This window comes from Marmota flaviventris, chromosome 5 (genome assembly GCF_047511675.1).
Source record: "Marmota flaviventris isolate mMarFla1 chromosome 5, mMarFla1.hap1, whole genome shotgun sequence".
NCBI classification, from domain to species: domain Eukaryota; kingdom Metazoa; phylum Chordata; class Mammalia; order Rodentia; family Sciuridae; genus Marmota; species Marmota flaviventris.
The window spans coordinates 150,349,380-150,368,799 of record NC_092502.1 but is presented as its reverse complement, the minus strand read 5'-3'; the positions used below and the strand labels follow the sequence as shown (position 1 = coordinate 150,368,799).

The 19,420-nt window shown below is 34.2% G+C and overlaps 1 protein-coding gene across 2 annotated transcripts in view; it reads left to right on the top strand.

Moving 5' to 3' along the window:
* The first annotated feature begins 16,684 nt into the window (after positions 1-16,684).
* Positions 16,685-19,420, top strand: part of C6 (complement C6) — a 76,021-nt gene continuing 73,285 nt past the window's right edge. For both annotated transcript variants that reach the window (XM_071611890.1, XM_027936268.3), the window contains exon 1: positions 16,685-16,799. The gene's annotated coding sequence lies outside the window, so the exon portion shown is untranslated. The remainder of the gene's footprint in view (positions 16,800-19,420) is intronic.

The window sequence follows — 19,420 nt, the reverse complement described above, 5'->3', positions numbered from 1 at the left end:
GAGGGAGGGAGGGAGGGAGGGAAAAAAGATAAAGAAGAAGAAAAGAGGAAAAATTCTAGGCCATCTTTTCTCATGAGCAAAAAATACAAAACTCCTAAATAAACATTCAGAATTTCTAAATAAAACATCATCAAAAACCTGTCATGGTTAAAAAAAATTAAAACCAAATTGGATTTACTCCAGATTTCTAAGTTTGATATAAAATTAAAAAATAATCATTTATATTTATTTATTTATTTATTTTTATTGGTTGTTCAAAACATTACAAAACTCTTGACATATCATATTTCATACATTAGATTCAAGTGGGTTATGAACTCCCATTTTTACCCCAAATACAGATTGCCAATGTCAATTACTACAGAATAAAAAAGAAAGATATACTCTTGCAATTGATGAAGAAAAGGCTTTTGATAGAATTCAATAACAGATCATGATTTTTAAAAAAAAAAAAAAAATCTCTTTTCAAATTAAGCTACAAAGTTGAACTTGTGACTAAAAACATACTCAGAATAAAAACTCAAGGCTCAGATAACTGTACTGGTGAATTTTATTAGATTTTTGAGGAATAAATAGTGATGACATTATATACATTTTTCCAAAAAGCAGAGGAGCAAATAATATTCCCCAGTTCATTTTATGAGCTCAACATCATTCTTAACCTTATCAAATCTTAATTTATTCATTTACAAACATAGAATAAATATAGTCATCTAGAGAATCTGATGTACCTCAAAAACATAATGTTTTTCTTTGAGTTCTTCTTGTCTTCTTGCTCCTGGAAGACATCTTATATTTTTTAATTAACTTTATTCAAGGAAACTATTCAATCAACTCAAAATGTAACTGCCTTCAAGACTTTTTTTCTTAATGGCTTACAGGTGTTCTAGTCTACCTTTCCTTTTTAGGATTTATCCAAATAACTATGCAGGTGTTGGAATGGTGTCACTGATCTGCAGACTCATTTCACGCCATGCTGGCTGCCATATGATGTGTTTTGTTCTACTAGTTACTAAACATCCTAAACCAGTATTCATCTTAAACCAGTCTTGCCATCTGGTCTATAAGGTTTTATAGTAACACTCACTATGAAACCTGTGTTCCCTGTCATAACATCTAGTCACAGCCTCTTCTGTTTTATCAGTTTTCTCTACATTTTCTTGTCACCCCATCTGGTCAAACAGAGCTTGTGGATACCATAAATAATTTTTGTGTACTTAGGAAAACCATCCCAGATATCCACTTCCTTCAAAATTACTGTTTTATGCTGCTCAGCATGTTGCTTATAATGTCATTCTGAGTTCAGGGTTTCTCTGCAAAGTCCATAATCTCATCAGTCTTAAGAAATCAGAGTTCAAGGTCCAATACTTTTGGATTTCTTCAAATTTATTTGCATGTGTTTTGTTCTCTCCCAGGAGTTCAGCTCAGAGAGAGAGAGAATTCAAGATTCAGTGGTGTGTTATAGCCAGCTCATAAAAGTAACCTGTTAAATTTTTAGGGATTTTGTCCACCATACATTAAACATAGATATTATTTTAAGATAACTATATGAATTTGTGTTTAAATTAGTCATATTTTTAGAAACAAAGGTAAATATTCTAATTTATCATACTCTAACAATTTTAATACAACCTCACTAAATTTGTTGGTACTTCATTAGTAAAAAAGACAACTATAATCTCCATCCTTCAGGTTATTGTGTACATTTATTTTTCCTGGTCTCCATGCAATGAAATCAAATTGGTAACTTGAAATTATCTGTGATGTGGGAATTAACACTAAAGAAAGTAGCAAATGCTGTGATTGTTAAACATTTATCAGCACATCACTGCTCAAGTCTCACCTCTTGATCATCATTTCCTTGAATTCATTGTCTCTTCTCCTTGTACTCTTCCCAGTGGTCTAAAGGTTTTATTACTTCTGCTTCACATGTGAAAATCCCTGCCCCTGTATCCTTCTCTTTTTCTGGGTCAAAAAAGGCAATAATAGAATTTATTACTTATCAATAAAGATGGGCAGCAGGGGACTTAGAGTTTCAAAAATATTATCCTCATTGCTTGAATACTAAATTGCTTTCCAAACTTCATCTTCATAATCAATAGAAGGACAATTCAATTCTCAGCCAACACTCCAAATCATCCCAAACTTCAAATTAATAAATCCATACGTGAGGATTTATTATAGCAACAAGCAGCAATAAAATGTCTACTTTGGGTTCTGAGTAATTCACAGTTGCAAATGGGCCTCCATATTTTACTACCTTGGCATTCTTGGTTTCTCATAACTTTCTCAGTTTCCCATGGTAATAAAGCTGATTTGATTTAATAAGCAATTAGTGAACATGAGTAATTGTGTTCCCTTAGCATCTTTAGCAGCTGGAATCACCTTAGTACAGCAATTTCAAGACAGGGGATTTTCTGTTTCCACAAATGGTACAGAGGAGGTAGGTGATTGCTTCATTAGTCACTAATAATCATTGATATAATTGGAGAAGCCAAAAAGTAATGAGTGATTCAGCTTCTCCCAACTCCTAACCTACTCCAATTTAGCTCTGGACTAAATCTCTATTTTCTCAATCTGTTGATTAAATGGACAATTTTCCAGAGACAACTTAAAAACACAAACATGTGGGCAATATATTAATTGCCAAATTCTCTGATATTAGTTCACTGAGTTTTTCAATTTTTTTCAAGCAAAAGAAGCTTAGAAACTTAGCATAACAAAATTTTCCTTACTAGAAAATGCTAGTTTTCTCCCCTGACCAGGATAGTACAAATTCTATTGTTAAAACACAGATTCTAGTTTGTCTCTGAGTTATACTGATACCTTGGAATCTTGTCATACTTTATACCTTTCTTCTTCAAAAGAAAAATGTGAACTTCATTGGGAAAAAATGACTTCTGTAGCATTCTGTAGATGATGCCGTGCAACTAGCTTTGCAAATTCTGCCCACCAAAACCTTGACTCTAATGGTTAACAAAAACCCAACTATCCCAGGTGTCATATAGAGTAATATTTGAAGATTAGAATTTCAATCTCAGAAATTGATTATGGAAACATAAATATTTGTGGAAATTCTTGAAGCAATATTTCAAGTTGATAATGCTGCCATATACTTATTATAACAGAGATAATAAAATAATTTAATATGCATGCACAGATGAGTCTTTTATCACCTGACAATAATCTAGCACCAGAAAAAATAAATAAATTCTGCACCAGAAAAAATGATCGGGTCTCATCTGAGTTTTTCTGTTTCTCTCACAGTGCTTTTGTTTCAAATCTTCTAAAGTGGGATAGCTTTTCCCCTTCTTATCCTTTATTAATAATTACAATTATTTTTTTCAGGAATTTGCTTAGAAGCAATTATTTATTACGTTTTTGCAGATGTGTTTACCTCCTTCCAAAGTGCTTTAAAAAGCTAATTGTCTGCTTTGCTATAATAGAAATGGCTGCCTCTTGTTTTAGCTCTATATTGGTTTTCCCCCCTATTCAATGGTTCCATGACAGATATCACTTTGCCATGATATAAATATTCTTTGTGTGAAGAGTTTTTCCATCTGTGGTGAGGAAGGAAATTTCCTTGGAAATCTGAAGTAAACAAGGACTTCATATCATATAACCCAATTACACTTTTTGTTGACCATCAACATGAGAAGAGTTAGAGGTATCATTGTTTAGCCATTTGGGGTCCAATAACTTTTATACCATAAGTTCTTTGTAGATCTATGATCTCATTTACTTTAAAAAATAATCAGAAACAGTAGTTAAAGAGTCTTCCTTTCCTTACTTTACAGCTGAGGAAATTGCTAAAAAACATTAATTGACATTTTCAAAGTAAAAAAAAAAAACAATGGCCACTGAGCCAGGTATGGCACTGCACACCTGTAATCCCAGAGACTCAGGAGGCTGAGGCAGGCAGATTGCAAGTTCAAAACCAGCCGAAGCAATTTAGCAGGTGTTAGGCAACTCAGTGAGGCCCTGTCTCTAAGTAAAATACAAAAAAGGCTGGGGATGTGTCTCAGAGGTTGAGTGTCCCTAAGCTCAATCTCCAGTAACAAAAAAAAAAAAAAAAATAGAATTGGTGACGGAGCTAATATGAGAAACAAATCTTCATACAGATAAAGGTTTATATGCTTACAAATTTAAAATATATGGAAACTACAAAATTGCATATGAAACTTATACATATAATAGAATTTTAAATGAAAATACATATATGTAAAGAAGAAATAGTGCCAGTAAAACACATTTTATGAAGTCACATATCTACTATGTCCTAGGTTTACAAAGATGAGCAGCCATGGTCCTCGCCACAGTGAAACTAATAACTTAATGAGAGAGAAAACTGCTTATCAAATAAAGACAAAAATATATAGCAGCACATTGTGAAAAGGGTGAACAATAACCAAGATGCTGTGAATGGCATTTAATAGTATAAATGATGGAAGTTAATTAGGCTGAAAACAAATATGTTTAGGAATTAACAAGGTGAAGATGATGACGTATAAAGTCCTGGAAGATTTTTCTTTAATGTTTCTTTATACATCCTGAATCTCCAAATTTCCACAAAATACATATTACTTTGCTAGTCAGAAATAATGCACAGAAATTGTTTTGTATAACAACCTTGATTGACATCAAATTCTGTCCTATCAGACCAACCCTCTCAGCACAAGCAACTCTAAAAGCTAAAATTAAAAAAAAAATCCAAGAAAAAAAATATTTTAGCAACTAAGAAAATGAAAGAAGAAAATCCATTAAGACAAATTTCCTGCCATTTTTCTTTTTAAAGAATGTTCTAATCTGTAAGTAAAGTGGCTGAGAAGACTGTAAAAAGTGAAGTGTCAGGGGAGATAAAAATTTCTCAGAAAAACATTTGGTTGTAAAGCAATTCACCAAATATGACACAAGAAATAGATCATCTATATAATCCTGTTTCTATTAAATAGAATCTATATTTAATTAAGTCTTAAACTTTCTATCATCTGAAAGATGAAGAAACACTTCCAACTTTGGAAGCATAATCTTAATATTAAATGTTGACAAACCTTCTTCAAGAATGGAAAATTATAGGCTGTTATGGTTTGGATCTGAGGTATTCCCCAAAAGCTAACCTGTGAAACAATGCAAGAAGGTTCAGAGGAGAAATTATTGGATTGACCCAGTCAGTCTTGACCCAACCAATGGTTTAATCCTCCTGATAGGGATTAACTGAGTGGTAACTGAAGTGGTAGAGTCTGGCTGAAGGAGGTGGGGATTGGGGCATGGCTTTGGGTATATATTTGTATCTGTGGATTGAAGTCTCTCTCTCTCTGCTTTCTGATGTGTGCTGCTTCCTTCTGATATACTCTCCTGCCATGATGCTCCGTGTCACCTTGATCCCTGAGGAATGGAGCCAGCCTTCTGTGGACTAAGACCTCTGAAACCATGAGCCCTCAAATAAACTTTTCCTCCTCTACAATTTTGCTAGTTGGGTCTTTAAGTCACAGCAGAGAAAAAAACTGACTAAAATCTAGCCAATCTCTCATAAACACAGTCACAAAAACACTAAAGATACATTTGCAATTTAAACAGATATTCCCAAACTGAATTTATTCTCAAAAGGTAATGGTTGTTTGAAGAATATTCTAAAAATACCTGACCTTTCTTCTTCAAAATTGTCAATGCTTTGAATGACAATGAAAATTTAGGAAATTCCTCTCTATATTAAAAGAGATAAAGCATCATTGTAACTAAATGAAAAATGTGATCCTGAGCTGAACCTGGACTGGAGAGAAAAACAAATCAACAAAGATATGATAAAACAACTAGCAATATTGAAATATGAACAATATTGACTGTATAATAAATGAAAACATTGTCAATTGTTAAAATTTCTAAAATGATTACTGTATTTGGATCAAGATTAGACTATGTATATAAGCTGTGAAATTCCTGCTATGGAATCTTTATTATTTTGCATGCCTCTATTAAAAGAAAAAAAATACTAAAAATTTAGTTATAGACCTAATTGGCTTTTATTTGTGATTCATGTATAGTGTCAGCCCCCACTGCATACAGCAGAATGAGACCTGACACTGGGCAATAAGCCGAAGGATCAGTTTTTCAAGTTGAAAACAAGAAAATAGAACAAGTTGGGGGGAAACCTGGTTAACATTAGGTTATTCCAGTTCATTTTTTTTTTTGTAAAGGATCAATCAAAAGGGACTTTCTTATTTATGCTGATGAAGGTAAATTGGAATCTCACAGTTTTCAGGGGAAAAAAAACTTGTCTGTTTTGCTATCTGCTTACTTAAAGTTTCCGTTTGATTGTGTGGCCTTTTGCATGAATGATACCATTTTGATTTGGTCTGGTCTGTTGGAGCCGTCTGCTAGAGCTCAGTCCAAAACAATAACCTTCCATAATTTTTATCACATCTAAGCTAAGAGAATATTGTTTTTATTAAAATAAACTACTTTCCATTCTACCTTCAACTTACCAATTAGAAAATTTGGAGATCATAAGATTACACAAGAACAATTAGGCATATATCATGATGCCAAGAAAAGGTTTGTGAGACCTTCTTTTCCATGTGGCACCATGTGAAGGTAGCCCATCCTAGCCATTGTGAGAGTTTTGCATGGTGAGCTGGCACAAGGGCTTTTGCACCCACCCAGGCTGCTGTATAATGGTTGTTCCCTGCTGGTTTTCTTATGAATTACTCTGGAGAGAAAATTCATTTTTATTCAGGCATAGTTTCACTCAACCATCTAGTCATTGTAGAATAATAAAAGCACAGTTTTTTGACTCTAATTCTCTAGCATTTTTTTATTATGTTTTGTTTTATTGCCTTCTCTGGCATATATCACCCTGGTCCTGGGACCTAGAAGGTATAATCCCTAAATGTCAGCTATAGGAGAAGCCATAGAAACCAAAGCATTTGTTTATTACAGTAGTGCTCGAGGCAAGTTTGGTTTCAGTCTAAATGTAAATCTTTCTCTCACAGAAATATAAACTGTATTCTTTATATCTGGGATCCAAATAAATTAGAAGACTCATTTTACAACAGAAATTCAAAAGAACTTAAGCATGTTTAAAGTGCTTACTATGGGGAAGGAAGCTAGGGAAAGTATCTGGTTAAATACACATAGTTGAGAGATCAAATTTATATCCATTAAAAAGGCTTCATGAATTTCTACTGAACATAATAATTGGGCATATGACCTTATTTCATCCATCTCTCATTACAACGTGCAGAATAAAGTGTTATAAACCCAAGGTAACCAGTGAACAGAGGAATTCTCAGTATACATAACATTTCAACAATTTTGGAGAAATAGAAAGCAGCAGGAGAAATGGAACATGACTTACAACAGCAGAGGAAGCTAAATGCTGAAAGGCATTCAGCAGCAAGTACTAAAATGAGCCAGTTTTCACCTACAGAATCCTGTAGAGGCCAAGAACTCAAAGGACCAAGTTACCTCAAGTCAGTTACCTCCCCATCTTCTTCCAGCAGGAAATAGCTGGGAACATCAGATCCTCCTCAAAGAACCAAGAGCATCAGAAATGGTGAATAGGAAGATATTCATAAATGAACTATTTATCCTTTCCATTTATTTTTTTCTCCTTTTCATTTCTTTAAAATATATATGATAGTTTAAATCATATTCTCAACCTGTATGATTATCCCCAAGAAGACATTTTTAATTTTATTTTTTTCCATATTTGTATTGGTGCATTACAGTTGTACATAATGATGGGGTTTGTTGTTATGTGTTAATACATGCATATCAATTTAAATTGGCCAACATCACTCCCCAGCAAGCCCCCATCCACCCACTGCCTTCCACCCCCTGGTTCCCTCCCTGTACTGATCTCCCTTTCCCAAGGAGACTTTTTAGAGAGTCTTTCCCCCTAACCACTCCACCTTCTCTCATGAAATATATCTTTATACTTAAAGTATATTGTGCATTTGTCTATATGTTGTCTCTATAGCTGGCTTTATACATTAAAACAAAAATGTATAGAGCCTACATATTTTGTACAATGCAGGAGTTAGAATAACTTTTTCAATGTTGAAAGTTAAATTGGAAAAACTAAAAAACTATTATCATGTAACTTAATTTTGTAACTGCACGATTATTTCTGAGCAAATTTTAATGTCACTTATTTACTTACATATAGTAATGTTTAAGATCAATATTTAAAGTAGTAACATATAAATACAGTGACAGCTTCCCAAACGTAAGTTTTACAAAAGTATTATAATTTTAAAATTAAATGTCTCAAGAACTATTTTTAGGGAACTTATTATTTAACTTTTGTTTCATAAGAGAATAACTTGTAATTATGAGTGGCTAGATATCCATTTGGTTATTGTTGACATTATTATACTAGAACTTGACTTATTGATGGACCAAATAACTTGTTGAGACTTGAATAATTCTTCTAAATAACTGTGGGATAACTCCCAATAAAACTATTTTTGTTTAATTCTCTAAACCTGTCACACACAAAAACATTAAGGATCAAGCACAAAACATCTCCAAGATATCTAGTGCTGACCAATAGACAGAAGTAAGTGAACTCTTGCAATATGCCTTCAAGATTAAACAAAAGAAAAAGCAATATGCTCAACATAGTTTTATAGCATTGACCTCATATACATTTTGTGTATTTTCCAGGGACTCAATGTCTCTCTTGTAACACCCAAGAAAACTCAACAGGAGAAATTAAATTTTACAAAGTGAGATTATATAAAGTAGGGTTGAGCTTTACAGGAACACAAACATTATAATACCTAAGAATTTTTCACCACCAATTTCACAACCAATTTCTGTCCTCTTGAGGGAAGTACCATTCTTATGAATGCATTGCTTAAAGCAAAAGCTCTAACAATATATTGTAGAGTTTACATGACATCTGTAGCATAAATGCCTAAGATCAAAATAAATCCAAGTAGCAAGTATTAAGAAATATGAAGATAAGAAAAAGAAAGGAAGAAAACCAGCTGTAATGTGCAAGCAACTGGTGGACTGAAATAGTAGCTTTGGTTTGTTGCATGAATCTTGTGTTGCTATTTTTTAAAACCTTCATAAATTCATTAGTTTAAATAAAATTAATATTTTAATGAAACATTAAAATAAAACTACTGAGGATGCATATTAGATCCTTGTTCTTCTTTAATCTAGTTTATATAAAGACCTTATTTCTGATTTTATACAAAACATAATCAGTCTATTTGAGACCAATAAGCACGCCAGGATGTCTTGAGGTGACTTGGAGATACTGAAAGACAATAAAAAAGCAAAGTAGGCAAGTTCTACCAGAATGCAAAATACCTCTAATTCCTTTTCTACCAATTATTTATTGCGTTCCATTGACTAATTGCTTAAATTCCCAGGGCCTTAAATTCTATTTTATTAATAATATGTTACTTGCATAAAAATGGGGCCTAAACACCAAAGCTTTCTCTTCCTTTCTAGCAGGAAAAAAATAATTCTATAACTCTCAGTCCTAATCTGTCTCTCCCTACTTCTATTCCCTTTTTATCCAGTAGATCCCAGATCAAATGTTTGTCTTCCACCCTTTCCTGGCCTCTAATTCTAATTATACCCTTCACACTTTCTCACAGCACCCTATTATTTTTATGGCACACATCTAGCTTATAATGTATTTTTGGTATTTGTTTAATAAAATCAGATTTGCCTAGTATACTGTAAGCATGCTCTTGAGATCACGAATAATGTTTATTTTATTCACAATTAAATTCAGGTTTTATAATGAACCTAAAAACCAGACTTTTGAAATACTTCCTGTTTGAGGGTGGAAAATAGATTGAGTTCATTTTCAACTTTAAGATCAAATTTTCAAAGACAGATAAGAGAAAGTGGCTTTTATCCAGACATAAAAAGATCAACACGGCTAAATGAACAATTACATTTCTGCAAGCACTGGAAAAACATATCATCTTATATGTGAGATTAGAGAAAAATGTTTTTAAATAAAAAATTTTTAAAAGATGACATAAAAGTGGAAAGGTATCTGTTAGGGAAGGAGAATAGATCCGGGGAAGAGAGCATTAGAGAGGATAGTGGGCACATTATAATCATATATGGAAATGTCACAATGAAACCCATTTATTTGTACAATTAAGATGCACAAATAATTATAATAAAGAAGTCAGGAAACCTAATTCAACAGAAGTTGAATTTTTGTTACAAAATTGCTTCTTTCATCATTTATAAAAATACTCTTCATCATGTTTAGTTATTTAAAAAACTGTCCTTCACAAACACTTTATAATGTGTTCCTTTTCTTTCATTTCCCTCTCTTCTTTGGCTATAGTCCTGGTTATTTGTAGAAGAATGATTTGTGAGAACTGCTGTCTTTCACTGCTGAATTAGATGTGCTGAACACAAGCTGTTAATGGGATTGTCAGACTTCCAAGCATTTGACTTAGACAATCTCCCTCCTTGAAAAACTTGAAAAGAAAAATGCTATATCTTTGTGTAATCCACATCTCAAAGAGAAGGTCTGTTTTCTCTCTCACTGCTTTTCACCCTTAAATCACTTGTTAAAACTTGGAGTTGTTCTCATGCCCCAACACAACACTATTTCCTTTGCCTCGCAGCCATAAACCTAGCTGAGACTCCAGTAATCTCTGACCTGAGCTGAAGTCTTCCTTCTTTCCTTGCTTCAGGTTTTGCCCTATGCCCAGAAGATCACATTACTTGCTATCACCAGCTTCCAGTAGTTTTCCACAGCCTCAGAATTCAAAATAATAATAATAAAAAAAATCTTCCCTCAAAGCACTTTGTCAGAGGTATTTCAAAGACTCTGCATCTCCCTTCAATTGCTTTTATTGCTTCATTTATTAGCTACTCACAACCCAAAGAATGAACTCTTCAATACAGCTCTCTCCAAGTTCTCTCAACAGTCAGACCTGACCTTAGAATGGCCTTTCCTTCTCAGCCTCCTTTCATCCATAGTATAGACTGATCCTGGTGATCCTACCCGAAGGAACCTGACCTTATTTGGAAGCATGATTTTTAGCTCCCTCTTTCCATACTGCTCTAGGAGGTAAAGCATTTTTAGTAGATATTAATTTATCATATTAATTTCTGCAATTGCTGGTGGCAGCATGAAACTCATAGAGAGAAGGCAGTGTGCACCCTTGACGTAATTGTCTGCAGGGCTCAGGTTGACATCAGCCCAGATAAATGGTCTAGATGAAGTGGACAGTATCCATTCCTGTTGAACAGTGCTATATACAGTTGAGAAAGTGTTGGAATGTTTCTGAAATTATTTTTATATATATTTTTAAATCACAAAACTTATTTGTGGATTACTTGTTTTAAAGTAGCACAAGTATAATAAAAATATTATAAGCAAAAAAAAGATAATTTCACTCATGGAATGATGGGATATAAGGGAAAGAACTCCAGGGCTTCATGAGGGACATTTGCATTCTCTGGGGCCCCTGGTCTCAAATCTATATATTTTTTCAAGTCCCATCTCATTCTTTCTCTCTGTAGAATGGCCTTCTGCCTCTCCTTGCAAGTGGATTAATCAAGCTCTGTATTATGTTTATCTAGAGTCTGTGAATCTCACTCATAAAATACAGTCCACCCACACCCAATCCAAACCCCTCATCCTTGTTGAAGGGACAGAAGTGTGAGATCTGAAACCAACTAAGCAGATCCTGTAGGGTCAGATTTTCTGGGATCACACTGAACAGTTTTTCTCCAAGAAAGCAAAGGACTAAGAGAAACTAAAGGCAGAAAGAATAACCTATATTTTAAAAAGGCACAATATTTAAATAAATATTAAAGAAATGCTTCCAAAACATCATATAATTGGCTTAGATATTTTCTTATTTTCTGTCCTCTCACTCCAATAGATTATAAATTTCATAAAAGGAGGATTTTTTCCTACATTATTTTGTTTATTACTTCAGGACCTGTAACAGTGTCTTGTAGTAAATTTTTGTAGAATGAGTGAATACAAACCTCTGGACAATAATAATGGTAGTAATTATAGTGACTACCACCTAAAAACAAGGGAATGAGTGTCCAGTTGTACAAGAATGGTTTTAATTTCTGTGGTAGATTTTTGTAAACTTTCAGAACCTCTTGCTTTATTTTTCTATTGAACTATCACTTTTAAATGAAGTTCTTGAAAGAACTAACCAAAATTATTAATTTTTGAATATTTAGGGCTAGCATAATGCATAGCACATAATGTTTGAATATTTATGAACTAACTAAATGAACAAATCAAGATACTCTTACTCCTATGGCATTTTTAAAGCCATAAGGTGCTACCCATATGAGATATTAGACTGTTCTTGTCAACCTAGTGAAACTTTAGGAAAATTATCTTGGTAACAATATTCACGATGCATAGGACAATAGAAAATGAAGAAGTACAGTAGGACCAGTCGCAGTGGCGTACACCTGTAATCCCAGTGGCTCAGGTGGCTGAGACAGGAGGATCCTGAGTTCAAAACCAGCCCCAGCAACTTGACAAGGTGCTAAGAAAATCAATGAGACCCTTTCTCTAAAAAAAAAAAAAAAAAAAAATGAAAAAAAAGAAAAATGAAAAAAAGGGATGGGGATATGATGTTCAGTGGGTAAGTGCCCTTGAGTTCAATCTTCAGTATGAAGATGAAGAAGAAGAAGAAGAAGAAGAAGAAGAAGAAGAAGAGGAGGAGGAGGAGGAGGAGGAGGAGGAGGAGGAGGAGGAGGAGGAGGAGAGGAGGAGGAGGAAGCTGACCCTGGAGTATAGATAAGACCCATCTGACCTTAGTGAACATTTTTTCCTTGCTTCTACCAGAAGGTTCTAAGGTAGCATCTCTTCTAGGTTTCTCTATAAATCCTAGCGGGGGTAAAACTTGCATAGATTTGCCTTGTTTTGATTCTCAAACTAGATTTGAATTACTGTCTATGTTAGATCAGTTCTGAAACAGAAGGCTGCTATTCTTTGGATCTGGGAGGTTCCCTAAAGGCCTGTGTGTAAAAATCTTGGTCCCCAGGATAGCATTACTATGAGATGATAGAGTGGTTGAGTGGGATTTTTCAGGAGGTACTGACTGGGTCAGAGAGGTTATGCCTTTGAAAGAATTGTGGCCTTTTCCTTTACTTTCTCCCCAGCTTGTGATGTGATTGGTTTTGCTTCACCACATGCTCCTTCTATGATGAACTGCTTCACCACAGACCCAAGGCAATGGAACTAATTGATCATAAACTAGAACATTCAAAACTCTGAACCAAAATAAATCTCTCATTATAATTTACCTCAGGTATTTTATTATAGTAACAGAAAACAGACTAACACAGAGCCTACATAGAAGTTTATTTTTAATTTCAATGAATTGTCAAAGGATTTATTACATCTAATATTATCATTTTGTTCAAAATTCAACAGATATACAAATAAAAATAATTCTTTAAATAGTCTGCTGCCAAAACGATTGTTGTCTCTTATGCCAAGCCAACATGGTAAAAGTTGGCTAAGGGTATATGTGTTTAGACATATTGTAGAATTCAGCAATTTTCCTACAAAGTCATTATATGTATACAACTGAATTCAATAAATATTTGTACAATTTTGTGTTAATCAAATATGAAAATTAATATTATTTTGGCCTTATCGTTAAGGAACTTTGAATCTATTAGATGGAGTAAAAGATAATAGGTAATATGCAATGATCATAATACTGGGAAATAATCAATGTTCTCCCCAAAGGAGCTATATAAATTTCAAGGATGGAAGAATCACATGGCATTTCATCTCAAGAGTGAAAGCACTTATGGATTATAAAAAAAAAAAAAAATGTTTGAAAATGAAACCTTTGGAATGGAATGTGAAGAAGAGATATACAATTCACTAATATTTCAAAAATTGGAAAAACAAAAGAAAAATATTTAAGAAAGAAATATAATGGTAGGAGAAACTATAGCCAATTTTGAGGACCAACAAGTTATGTGATTTTTCCCAGATGGTAGAGTATGCAAAAGAAAGGAGAAAAAATAAGTCTAAAGAAGTTATCATAGAACCAAATTTCTAAGGGTTTCAAATAATTGATATTGGGATGCTGTTATTAATTTGGTGTCTTCCTTAAAAGAATAATGTTGAGATTTTGTGTAGGGTTTAACAACTTAGAGGTGATATACAAAGTGAGTAAGCTGGAAAAGTAGGTTAGGAGGGGATGCAGGAGTCCAAAGGCTCAGATGTCAGTTAAGCCTCTGGTACAATCTTCAAGGTGTGAGTGAGTTCATAGGGGCTGGAATGGGGCTGGAGTCACAGACATGGTAGTAAGGCAGCAAAGATGAGGAATGCATAAACAAGGGCGACTCAGAAATAAACAAGATTTAGCATCTAAAAGGAGAAGAGAAATAGGGGGGAAATGATACAATCACTGTGATACAGTTTGGATATTATTAATAAGCATTAGAAAACTGAGACCAGCAAACTAAGAAACAATCCACACAAAGGTGATTCATGAACCCATGGAAGTAGATGAAGTCACTAACTAAAGAAAAGAGACTGAAGTTAGAATCACACATGGGTGTAAGGAAAGAATCATAGATGGAAGCCAAAAAGGAGTTTTCTCAGTGTTCAGATAACTGCAAGCCTTATATAGTGTCTAGGAAGCCAGTGGTGAATTGAGAAGATGTCATCCAGTTAAGCAATTAGGGAGTTAATGGTGATAATTAAGAGAGTTCATGTAGGCTGCTTATTCTTTTAACCCATATTGCAAAAAGTGAACTGAATGAGGAGTAGACAGCAAGACGTTATATGCAGTTTATTTATTCTATTTAGAGTACACCTCTAATAATTTTAATAATAAAGAAAAAAGAGCATGGTAGCCTGAGGTCCAAAGCAGATTCTATTTCCTCCATATTTGACAGCATGCACAGTGTGTATATATACTGCCAGAAGTGAAATAGTTTAAATTTTCCATTTCACTTTATCTATTCACTTATCAACTGACAAAGTACACTCTGTGGGTTTATGAAATAAATGGGGTCATTAGCCTTGGTTCTAATGAGAATTGATAGTATTTTGTTGCTGTAATAAACAGTTGACATACAAATACTTAGCATGTGAAAAGGCCTTCAGATAGTCAGAAGCTTCCACTGTTTATTATCTTATATTTAGTATTATTTTCTTGGCAGAAAATATCATGTGGATGTGATTCTATCATCATTAGAAGAGGAATACTGGCTTGTAACAGACTCCATATTCTCCTTCTGGAAAAAATGATAATTGCTCCATCTTAACTTTCCCTGTCCTGGCCCTAATATCCTTCTGCACTCTTTTGCTCCTTTACAATTATAGCCGTTTTCTACTGGCTGGTCACCAGCAAATTTCCATGTTATGAAACTATAGGGTATTTTGTTTGAAAGAGTATTCCATGTCACCAGCCAACACTACAGAAGCCCTGTGGTTGCTGAAACAGCTCAGCTGGAAAACTTCATAGCGTGCTTGTTTCTCAGCAACACATATCCAAACGTTGTTTAGAGAGGGTTTATATTCTTTGCACACCCAGGGGCAGAACTCAGCACAGTTGCATACAAGTATTGGATTCCTAGCGCTGAAGCCCACTCTTTAGTCCCAAATAAAATCACCCCTACTTCCCAAAGCCAACTGGACACTGTGGTTGTATTTATCAGACCAGAATAACGTTTTCTGTATAGGACCAGCTAGTAAATATTTCAGGCCTTGCAGGCTAAATATAGTGTCTGTTGCAACTATTCCACTCTGTTGTGGTCCAAAAGCAGATAGGCTATAACTAATTGTGAGACTTTAATCCAATATGACATTATTTATGAAAACAGGCAGCAGGCTAGTTTTGACTCACTGATTTGTAGTTTACAAACCCCTGCTCTAGGAAAGGCCTCATGAATGGGATATATTATTTAACTATTCTTGGCACCCAAGATGGGGAAACCAAATACATCATTGAAAAGATGCAATATTCACAGCTGATTCCTGGTCAGTTCTAGTATTTGGATCAGACATTTGTACTCCCTGTCAAAAACTTTGCCATACCATCTTCCATTCTTTCTGCCTGTGCTTTTCCTGTGCAGTGGCGTACCACTATCTCATTTCTCAGTCCTTCCCATGGCTCAGGTTAATCAGCAGCCCCATTTAGACTCATTCTACTGGCTGCTGACTTTGCATCTCTCTAGTGGAAATTATATTTCATATTTGTTTCTGTGGGTGTATAGAAACATGTTTTCTAATGAACTTGTATCCAGCAATCTAACTAAATTCATTTATTAATTCTAAGGCTTGTCTTTCAGTTCTTGTGAATTTTTTTTCCTAAACAATCATATTGTTTACAAATAATAAATTTTAAATCTCAATAAGTATGCTATAATAAAAAACAATACATGTGTTAATTAAATGGTCACATGTCTTTTGGTGAAAGGAATGAAAAGCAATTATTTTGTAAGGTTTTTAAAAATAGTTTCGAAGATTTATTTTTTCCGTGGTAGCAAGTTTTTGCAATAACCTTGAATGTGAATATCCAGGACCCTGTATGATATATCATGCTTAGGGTTTCAGGGTTAAGTCCTGACTGGAATATTCACTTACAAAGTCCAAGTTTCAACATAATGTTTATTTTGGCAATGCCCTGGGTTATCGTTGGTCTCTGGGATACACAGTGCTACTTTGTATTCGCTAGCAATAGGGAAAGGAACCTTGTTTGGATTATCATAGAAACCCGCTTCACTGTGCATACCTATTATTTCCTCAGTTATTTGCAGATTAAGACCCTGGACCTCACAAACTCTATTTAAAGGTGAGTGACCTGATTATTTCATTTTTAATCTTAATATTTCAAAATCACAGATCATGATTTTAACAAACTCTTCCATGTATGAAAGTACTTCACTCAAATGTACTTTCGTTCAAACCAAGAAATTACTTATCTTTCTTTCAAACCAAGAAATTACTTATCTTTCTTTCAAACCAAGAAATTCCTTTGTTTAAATCTAAAACAAAAAAAAACACCAAATGTTCATTTTTTTAAAATGTCCTCTCAGAGGACATTTAAGATCGAGTTTCTCTGTGAGTTAAACTACAGCTAAAAGTGAAGCAAACACATTCTTTAACCAAGGTCAATCGTGTGCCTAGACTCCCTAGCCTACTCTAGCAATGGTAAATATAATTTTTTGAGCCCCTGGGGCATGTACAAAAATAAAAATAGGAAATAAGAGATTTGAAAAGTTTACAAGAAGATGAACAGGAAGAACCCACAATTGGGAATAAACCAAAGCATCCTTTGAAATGTGTCAGGTTAGATGTGCTGAACTGCCTTGTGGACACATGGCTCATGTGAGTCAAGGACAACAGAAGCTAACAGGCTAGAATAAGGAGGACCTTCTTCTGAACTAGAATTCTCTACTGCTCACAAAGCCAGTTTCATGGTTGAATGAGATAACTGAATTTTAGAGAGTTCAGGAGGGGACAACAGAAATGAGAAGACTGCAGAATTGCTGCTCTTCTCCCACAGCCCTGAAGCCGAAGATGATTCCTAACTCTCCCTCCAGTCACTTAACATCTGATTCCTGTTGTATGACAATTGTAAACAAGTGGGTAAAATGCCAGCATGAACACTAGCTACCTCCAAAATATCTAGAGATTTTAGAAATTAATAAATAAGGAAACATGTGGTGAGCTGTTTAAACAAAAAAAAAAACTTTTATTTGAATAAAAATTTTCCTAACACAAAACAATTTTTATCCATAACTACAAAGTATTTTTAAATGAAAAGCTATAACTAGCTCTTCTTTTTCACCTCATCAAGCAAGTTTTAATGTTACCATCTTAATTTATAATGTTTTCTAAATTGCCTCAGAATACTTATAACTAAAGAAGAGATCAAAATATCTTACATAGGTTCTGTTCTTGCAGTTTTTGATGATAATTGAAATAAAATCTACCTATACCTTCAAGCTTTTGTAAATTAAAACAGATAATATCTGCTGAAAACTGAGAACTGATAATTTCTTCCAGTTCCACTCCTGCCAGTCATTTCCATGCTGACCACACATAAGCAACAACAACAACAAACATGAGTTTAGATTTTCTTTTTTTTTATGAATATATTCTTTTTAAAATTCTAATTAGTTATACATGACCGTAGAATGCATTTTGACACATCATACATAAATAGAGTATAACTTCTCATTCTTCTGCTTGTACATGATATAGAGTAACACATGTAATGTAATCATATATGCACATAGGGTAATAATATAGGGTAATAATGTCCAATTTATTCTACATTCCTTCCTACCTCCATATCCCTTGGCCTCCCTTGACTCCCCCCTCTGTCTAATCCAAACATTATTCTTTCCTAGCCACGCCCAACCTTATTGTGAATTAGGAGCCACATATCAGAGACAACATTCAGCCTTTGGATTTTTGGTTTTAGCTTATTTTGCTTAGCATGATATTCTCCAGCTCCATCCATTTACCAGCAAATGCCATAATTTCATTCTTCCTTAAGGTCGAGTAGTATTCTATTGTGTATATATACCACATTTTCTTTTATCTTTTCATCTGTTGAAGGGCACCTAGGTTGGTTCCATAGGTTAGCTAGTGTGAATTGTGCTGCTATAAGCATTGATGCGGCTGCATCACTGTAGTATGCTGATTGTGAGTCCTTTGGATATATGCTGAGGAGTGGGATAACTGGCTCAAATGGTGGTTTCATTCCAAGTTTTCTGAGGAATCTCTATACCTCTTTCCATAGTGGTGCACCAATTTGCAGTCCCACCAGCAATGTATGAGTGTACCTTTTCCCCCACATCCTTGCCAACATTAATTGTTGCTTATGTTCTTGATAATTGCCATTCTGACTGGAGTGAGATGAAATCTCAGTGTAGTTTTGATTTGCATTTCTCTAATTTCTAGAGATATGGAACATTTTTTTCCATATGTTTGTTTATCAATTGTATTTTTTCTGTGAAATGTCTATTCAGGTCCTTAGTCTATTTATTGATTGGGTTATTTATTTATTTATTTATTTGGGGGTGTTAAGTTTTTTTTTTTTTAGTTCTTTGTATTAATGCTCTATCTGAGATGCATGTGGTAAACATTTTCTCCCATTCTGTAGGTTCTCTCTTCACATTATTGATTGCTTCCTTTTCTGTGAAGAAGCTTTCTAGTCTGATTCCATCCCACTTATTGATTCTTGATTTTACCTCTTGTGCTTTAGGGTCTTGTTAAGGAAGTCAGTTCCTAAGCTGACCTGCTGACAATCTAAGTCTACTTTTTTCTTCTATTAGGCATAGGATCTCTTGTTTTAGCGTCTAAGTTCTTGATCCACTTCAGGTTGACTTTTGTGCAGGGTAAGAGAAAGGGGTTTAATTTTATTTTGCTACCTATGGATTTTCAGTTGTTCCAGCACCATTT